Here is an 8,328-nt window from a genome sequence, read left to right on the forward strand (position 1 = left end):
TGATAAATCTGCCGGGCCGCCTCTATGTCTCGAAGCCACTAGGATCTGCAGCTGTTTCAAGAGCACAGAACAACAAAGCCTCCAGGAAAGGGGGAAAGAGCGGCATCTGAGCTTGGAGGAAGTCATTTCTGTGAAAATCTTTTAATGCAACAGGGAGCTAAGCAAGTGGGCTGTGTGTGCTGTGGAAGGTGGCGATGTTGGGGTCTTGCCTCCTGCAGTGGATGCCGGCAACAGGGCCTCGGGTGGCTCTCTTAGGACCCACAGGCCCTGCATCTGGATTGGCCAAGTCCCAGGGGCCAGGCCTGCCTCAGAGGTCCTGGGCGTTTCACGGCTGGAGGGCACTGTGGAGGTCCATCTGCTGCCCCACGGAGGAGAGCGGGTGCTCAGACACCAATCTTGGTGCCCAATCATTTCCCCTCCTTTGACCTTGAGGGAAAAAGCCAAGATGCAGCCTCTGGACACGAACCTTGAGACATTCTCAGCTCTCAGCTCATCAGCAGAGCCTGGACTCATTACTCCAGGGAAGAAGCTGTGCTTCCGCGGGCCAGGGGTAAGGTCAGACGCAAGGGCCTGAGGCCACATGGGAGCCCAAGCAGCAGGAGGCCCCAGGCCAGTCAGAGCCCTCGGGGCCTCCCAGGGGCTGGCAGGAGCACCTGCTCAGTGGCGAGATGAATGTCCTAAAATGCTATTAACAGAGTTCAGTCTAGGGTTTAAATCAATTTGGCAAACATTTATTGAGTGCCCACTCCCAATAAGGTTCTGAAAAGGCTCTTGAAAAAATGTCTGTGCTTTTGAATTTCAAATGATTGGTTTTAGTATTAGGAGCAACAGAAATCCTGTTATCACTCATCCAAATAATCAGAATTAATTTAGGAGTTGATGGCAAGCAGAGTCCGTTGGTAATTAGGAAACATGGAGAAATAATTAACCATGGCAAGAAATGCGGTTACATTTAACTCCTGCAAAGTTAGAAAAGAACCATGGTACTTTTCTCTGTGAGGCTTAGCAATCCCACATTGCTGGTGAGAGTGACGCCTGCCTGAGCACGTGAGGAGCCCTGCGCTGTTCCCCACCCTGGGTGCCATGCTGGCCGCTGGGCCCTTCCTTCTGGGAAGCCAAGCTGGATCCCTGAGTCACTAGGGCGACTGGGTGGGGCCTTGGCCAGACGACCTCCCTGCAGAGAAGGACCAGGGCCTAACTCCATGCCTTTTGTAAATTTATTTTTTTAAGCCTGAATAGAAAATGTCTCCATTATTCACTTTAGTTTTAAATATAGGCGCCTTCTCCCGGCTGGAATCCCCACTGCTAAGCTGGGAGGAGCCTCCAAGCTGGAGCGCTGGGCTTGTCCGGCCAGGCAGCAGACACTGTGGGGAGGCAGCGTGACATCCATCAGGGCTCTCTGTGGCAATGACACTGCATTCCTTTTAGAAAACTCCCCCTCCTCCAGTCTTCCTCCCTAAGGCCACCCCTCTCCACCAGCACTCGGCTCACGAGGCCTTCGTGGCTCTGACTGATGCCTTTCTCGGCAGCTCTGTCCAGGGGCTAAGGGAGGTGCAGATGAGTCCCTGAGCGCCCTCATGGGGATTGGTCATTTCAGTCCCCATCCTGGGTTCCCCTGGAGGCTGCGGGCTCCATGGTGCTGGGCCGTGACTTTCTCTGCCTCAGTGCTCCCAATACCCCCAGCCGTGGACCCTGGTGAGCCCCATGCAAGTGAAGCAGGCCCTCCCAAACCCTCTATCCTTGGAACGCTGTACTGCGGCTGCCAACTCCTCTGGCCTCCAACTGCAGACACACAGGGCTCCTCTCTAGAGCTGAAGCTGTACCTCCAGGAGACTCTGAGTTCTAGGCTTAGCGCCATAGGAAGCCAGCCCCTTCTCCAGGATGACTGCCAGGGGGAAGTGTCTGTGCATGTGTGTATGTGTTTACATGTGTGTTTGTATGGGTGTGTGTGCATGTGCCTCTCACATGCGTCTGTGATTACCACCCAGCAACTCCTAGACCTGCCCTATCCCATGGAACTTTCCAGGGTGTGGAGACGATTCTTAGCACTGCGGGTCGCCACAGCCACATGACTGCTGGGACACAACCACTGCAACTGAGGAGCGGAGTTTTAATTCTGTTCACTTCAAATTAATTTAAGTAGCCGCATGTGGCTAAGGGCCCATACTGGACAGTCGGTTCTTCAAGGAGGTGAATTTGAGATTTTCCCTCAGAAGCCTCCTCTGAGTTCTGCCTGTGCTCTCGGGGGTCTCAGCATGTCGGGCGCCTTCCCCTCCAGGCACCCCCGGGGCGAACGAGGACCGTGGGCCCGTCCTGCCACCATCGCTCTGGAGGTGAGGATGCGGCTCCCGGACACCCGAGGGCGCCCTCCTGAGCCTGAGCGGGACAGAGCGGGGGTCGGGGGAGCTTCCCGGCGCCGGCGCAGCCCCAGGAGGAGGGACGGGTCCTCGGGGTGGGTGACGGTGTCACCGCCAGCATCGCCTCTCCCGGGTTTCGGGGCGGCCGCAGAGCAGGGACCCCCGTGCCTCCCATGGCCGCCCCGACAGGGGACGTTCCCGCCCGGGGCCATTCTCACCGCACCGCGCCCGGGCGGGAGGAGCGCTGGGGCGGCCGGGGCTGGTCTCGGCGGCTCCCGGCCCAGGTTCGCGGCTCTCGCGTTCCCCGGGGTCTGGGCCTGCGCCGGCGGCGGGGCGTTTTCCACCCAGTGACGTGGCGATGCCTCCTGGGTTTGTGGGGGAATGTCGGGTCGGCCTTGCGCTGGGCCCACGGCCTCCTCCCGGTGAGACGCCCCTCAGGGCTCCCCCATCTCAGCGCCCAGGACGCCGGAGCCATCTCGGTGGGCTGAAGGGAAGTAAGACTCTTCCAGAGGGCCCCTGCCCCAGAAAACAAATTTTATTTACAGGTTTCAAAGAGGCCAAGACGTCCGTGGCTTCCTTCAGGAGAAAGCGGCAAAACCCACGCCCAGATCCGTTGTGCTTTCAACTTTGCACCAGGAAACTCACTTTTCTATGTAAGAGCAAGCGAGTTCCACAGCGCGGGGAGGCCAGTGGAGAGGAGCGCGGCCTTGCCTGGCTCATGTCCTGTTTCCAGTTTGCCCTGAAAACGAATTACTAAATCCGTGGAGGAAGAGCTTGGGGCCTGCCTGGTCCTCAGCCACAGTGGGGCTGGGGCCTGTGACTGCGTGTGCAGAGGGTCCGCGCCCAGGGCCCGGGAAAGGGGGCTGTGCTGCCCAGAGCGAGTCCCCGGGCGCCCCCAGCCTGCTGCGGCCACCTCGGGCTCCACATTTCGGTCCCTCCTCCTCTCCGCTGCTCTGGGCTCAGCCACCAAGCTCCACGCTGTGGGCAGAATCCACTGGGGCGCAGGAAACCTCAGCTTCCGCAGCCCACCTGGCCTTCGCAGTCTTCCTCTCCAGGGTTTTATTTCAACATGGCCTTTTCTGCTGCGACTCAGCTGTGGTAGGGGCCAGGTTTGGGTGTGTGAGGCCAAGGAGATGCGTTGTGTTCTCGCGGAAGAGAGAGACGCAGCGAGGGAGCCCGGCCACACGGACCCAGCTCACCAACCGCAGCCAAACCACCAATTCTGTCCCGTGGCCCTTGGTGACCGGTGACAGGGGAGGGAAGGAAACGTGGCCAGCTTCCCCCAGACCACAGGCGAACACAGGTGGGGGCGGCCCACGGGCGTGGGCCTAGGAGCTGCAGGAGCAGGGGCCACGGTCCAGCCTGACGCCCCTCTCTTGGGGCAGGAAGTTCCCTCTGTCTGCCGTGAGCAGGGGCACTTGGGAGGGCCCAGAATAGGACCTCAGGAGCTCCCGGAGCAGCCTCAGCAGCCGCAACCCCTTGACCTTGTCCAGCATCACGCCCCGGTGCCAGGGAGACAGACCGAAGAATCCCACCACTGTGCAGGAGAGGAAGCCTACTTTAATTCTGTTCTTGAAGTAATGGCAGGTGAAGATTCGTATGTCATAATTAATTCCTCACTTCTTAGGAATCGCAGCGATTAGCTCTGTCATTCCTTTGTTATCAGAAAGAACTGTGAGTCCTGTTATTCTCCCTGCTTCGCCATCTGTGAGCATGCGCAGCCCTCGGCTAAGTTTTCTAAAAGGAACATCACAGCGACTTCCCTGACCTCAGCCAGGACAAAAGGTGAAGTCTAGCACGACGACCTGTGCAGCCTGCATGGCTAGAGGCCCTCCCTTCCCGGTCTCTGGGCACAGGTGCGGGGCCGTGCGCGCGCGTGCGCCTCCACGGTTCCTCCGGGCACAGGTGCGGGGCTGTGCTCGGAGCGCCTCCAGGTTCCTCTGGGCACAGGTGCAGGGCCGTGCACCAAGTGCCTCCACGGTTCCTGTGAAGGAGTGCGATGGCTCTGTAATTTTTGTCCTCAGCTCCGGTTTACCACAGCTTAGGCCTTTGGGGTCATTGTAAAGTAGTAAAGAAGCTTGAAAGGTAATCCCAAACCAGGTGGTCCTTATTAAATCATTACTGGGTTCGAAGAATAATTATCATCAGAATAATTTACTATGCATATAATTGTAACTGTGCCCTGTGGACACTGCACATGGTTAAATCAACACCAGGAGGGTATTTTGGTTTCTAAGAACTTTAAAAATATAAGGCAGATGGCACTAATACAGACAAGTAATGAATGAATAAGAATTCATAACAATGAAGCTCTAATGCAATGTATGATTGAATAGGGCAGCTTAGAAGCCTGGAAATTAGGAGGCTCGGTAAGATGAATTGGGTGGTGGTTTCCAAGCCTCCTACCAGCATTTGGAAGAGACCCCAGGGATCAGGGCATCTCCAGAACCCAAGCCAGCTCTGCATGTCCGGCCAGTGCCTGCAGGGTTTTGGCGCTGAGATAGCATCGTGGGTGGCCCATGGAAGGACGTGTTTGATGGAAGGGAGATAAGAAATGGCCCTAATAAGGAAAGGAAAAACTCTAAGCTGGCCGGAGCTTCCAAGTTGTCCACCTGAGGACTTGGAAGAGTCGATGATCTGAGCTTGCATCTGCAGGGCTGAGGGTGAGCAGGGGTGAGGGTAGCAGAGATAAGAGCTTGAGCCAAGGAGTAAGGGGTGTGACCCACCCCTTGCTTGAGCATGGTCTGTGCTGATGGTGCACTTCTCACCAACAGCAGGGCACAGGATGTGGGGCATCCAGTCTGAGATTAGGTTAAAAAGACTGTGGCTTTTGCTTTGGGGACACCCCCGGCTCATGCTGTTCCGTGCCCTCTGCCCATCATAAGGACACTTGGCAGCCCTGGGACGGGGTCACACGGGGAGGACCAGGGCCTGTGGGCAGCCTGGTGAGGGGCTCAGGCACCCCACAGGAGCCTGCAGGGGCAGGAAGAGATTTGGGGGAGAGGAAAAGATTTGCTATTTAAGTTGTGGTGCTGGTTTCTTGGCTGTATACATATGTTAGGCTGATAATACTTCAATTGCACGCTGTTTATCACACTTTAATTATGCACTAATGAGACTGTAAAAACTGAGGAGGTGGTATTATTCGTGGAGAAGAAAAAGCTCAGATTAAACAGGCAGTGGGAAGACATGGTGTTCAGGGGAGGTGAGCCCAGGCGTGCAGATGCTGAGCGTAGGCGGTATTTGTCAGGTGATGGAGAAGCTGGCATGCATTATACCTGGCGGGGGTTTGAAGACCTTCCATCTGGGTTTGTATGGCCACATCGGCTGCAGGGTGTGTAGACACTGTTGTTGAGAACTGGCTTGAGTGCAAAGGTTAAAATGTACAGTCACTCTGGGGAGCAGAAAGTTTTGCCCTTTTTGAGGGGTAGGGCATGACCTTTAACACTCCCACCATCAGCAGGGAGAAGAGGAATGAAAAGCACAGGAAAACGGGCCAAGGAGTTCACGGATGGAAATGGCATCACAGGCAACAGCCACTCACGAAGATGGACGAGGACCCAAGAGAGAACCAGTGCTGCTCTACACCTGCCTGTCAGTTTGTAGTGGAGAGGGGCACTGTCCGCCGAGCCTCCATCCGTGGAAACGCTCCTCTTCGAGCCCGGCCGTTGCTCTGGCTGGGTCTGGTGAGGAATGGCCGTCATCACGGACAGTGGCCTTTCCTAGCCCTGACCCTGCAGAGTGCCTCTGGAGCGCATAGTGCTGGCAGACAGGAAGTCAGCAGATCGAAGACAGGGTCCCGGTTTCACGGTGGGTGAGCCGTGTGATGTTTGGGCAAGTCCCTCACGCTCTGTAAGTCTCTCCACTGAGCTGGGTGTGAACATGGTGCTCTGTGGCAGCGGCACATGATGACTCCTGCATGGAGTTCTCGTCTCAGCAGGGGCAGTGCCTTGCACCTCGATTTTCAAGCAGCAACCTGAGAGTCCTGGGAGGCCCGTCTTTTCCCCTCGGTCTTTCTGTTGGCCCCACCACTCACATATTTCAGGCCTCACCAAGTCCTGATAATCCCATTTCCAAAAAATGCCTGGAAGCTTCTACTCCTGGCTCTGCAGCCTCCACCTTTCTCTGAGCTCTGCGGACGCTTCCTCACATCAGCCCTGGATGACTCCAGGAGCCTCCAAAGGGAGCCCCTGCTTCCTGTTCCCCTCCCCTGCGACCTGCTGCCCGTGTGCTCCCAAGGGGCTCGTTCCTCCCTGTGGGTGGGATCGTGTTCCTGCTCCCCTGCCCCACAACCCACTGCCCGTGTGCACCCAAGGGGCACGTTTTTCTGTATGAGTGGGATCATGAGCCTCTTTCCTTGGTAGATGTTCTCTTTGCGCTGGAATGAAACCTCAGCTCCCCTGTGACAGGAGGCTCCCCATGAGCCGGTGCTGGGTTTTGGTCTGTCGGCATGTGCTCTCCACCCAGAGAAGACTCACAGCTGGCTGCTCCTCTTACCCCGAGGCTTCACAGTAAACATCGACTCACAGGAGGGGACCACGTGATTCCCACCGCATGTCCTGTTCCCTCCACGGAGCATGAGCTTGACCATGGTACAAAGCACCGCACAGCTGCTTTAACCCTGGGAGAGAAGTGTCTTTATGAGATTCTCTGTGTCCCCAGGAAATGCTGCCTTCTCCTGTGAAGCAGTCAGTGGGCCAGGCCCAGTCCTTAAAGATGCAGAGAACCCAAGAGGCCCCTCTTCTGCTCACAGCTTCACCTTATGTTATGCAAAATCCCCACACCACTAGAGCATGCTGGCACTGGGTCATGGGCGCCTGCATTTCCCGCAAGCTTGTGACTCGGGGTGCGTTACCTCAGCCCGTTTCCAAGCAGCCCCATGAGATCAGGGCTTATTGTGTTTGCTCCATGTATCATGAGGGTGCATCCTGAGAAGGAGAAACTCGCAGGTGGGTGCAAATGATTTGCAGTCACAGAGGAGCCAAGAGCTCCTGACGGGACTAATGAAAGCATGCCTCACTTTAGCCCTGGGCCAGGTTCACACCTCACCTTAGCCCCGGGCCGGGTTCACGCCTCACCTTAGCCCTGGGCCAGGTTCACGCCTCACCTTAGCCCTGGGCCAGGTTCACGCCTCACCTTAGCCCTGGGCCGGGTTCACGCCTCACCTTAGCCCTGGGCCAGGCTGCTGTGTGCCATGTGCTGTTTCTTCATCGGGGGGTTTGGGTACAGACATACTAAAAATGAATCTTGAAAGAGGTACCGATGGCTTCTTGCGGTTTTTTGGATACAAACAGATTGGTTTTTTCTCAAAGAAGATGAGTGACTATGTTGTCAGTGTCACGGTGCAAAGATGAATACGCACCTGCGGCTAACAAAGCTCCCAGTGATGGGGGATGACCTCGCAAATGTGTCGTGAAATGTGCAGAAGAGGGTTTCATATGCAGGACAGAAGTATCTGGGGGATAGGTGAGCATTCATTTTTCACTTACTCATCTCTGGGCCCTGTGACGTGACTCGCATCTGCAATCCTAATACTTTCAGAGGCCAAGGTGGGAGGATTGCTTAAGGCCAGGGGTTCAAGACCAGCCTGGGCAACATAGCAAGACCCCATCTCTACAAAAAATTAAAAAATTAACCATATGTGGTGGCATGTATCTGTAGTCCCAGCTACTCGGCCGGCTGAGGTGGGAGAATGGCTTGAGCCCAGGAGATCGAGGCTGCGGTGAGCTATGATCCTGCCCCTGCACTTCAGCCTGGGCCACAGAGCGAGATCGTGTCTGTAAAAAATCATCATCATCGTAAAATGAATCACCTGCCACCTGCCATCCACTCTTCTTTCTGAACCGTGTCTGGTCAGTTTCCTCCCAGGGACCTGGTCTCCTGCTCCTGGCTGTAACTTGGTGTAAGAGTTAAAGAAAGAAGAAAGAATCTTGAAAAGTAGTTCAACAGTCCAAGACAGGTTTATTTTGGA

General features: G+C 56.0%; 1 pseudogene; it reads left to right on the top strand.

Annotated features, from left to right (window-relative positions):
* Nucleotides 1–445: 445 nt before the first annotated feature.
* Nucleotides 446–7,134, top strand: LOC101145338 (uncharacterized; annotated as a pseudogene).
* Nucleotides 7,135–8,328: the final 1,194 nt, after the last annotated feature.

This window comes from Gorilla gorilla, chromosome 5 (genome assembly GCF_029281585.2).
Source record: "Gorilla gorilla gorilla isolate KB3781 chromosome 5, NHGRI_mGorGor1-v2.1_pri, whole genome shotgun sequence".
NCBI classification, from domain to species: Eukaryota; Metazoa; Chordata; class Mammalia; order Primates; family Hominidae; genus Gorilla; species Gorilla gorilla.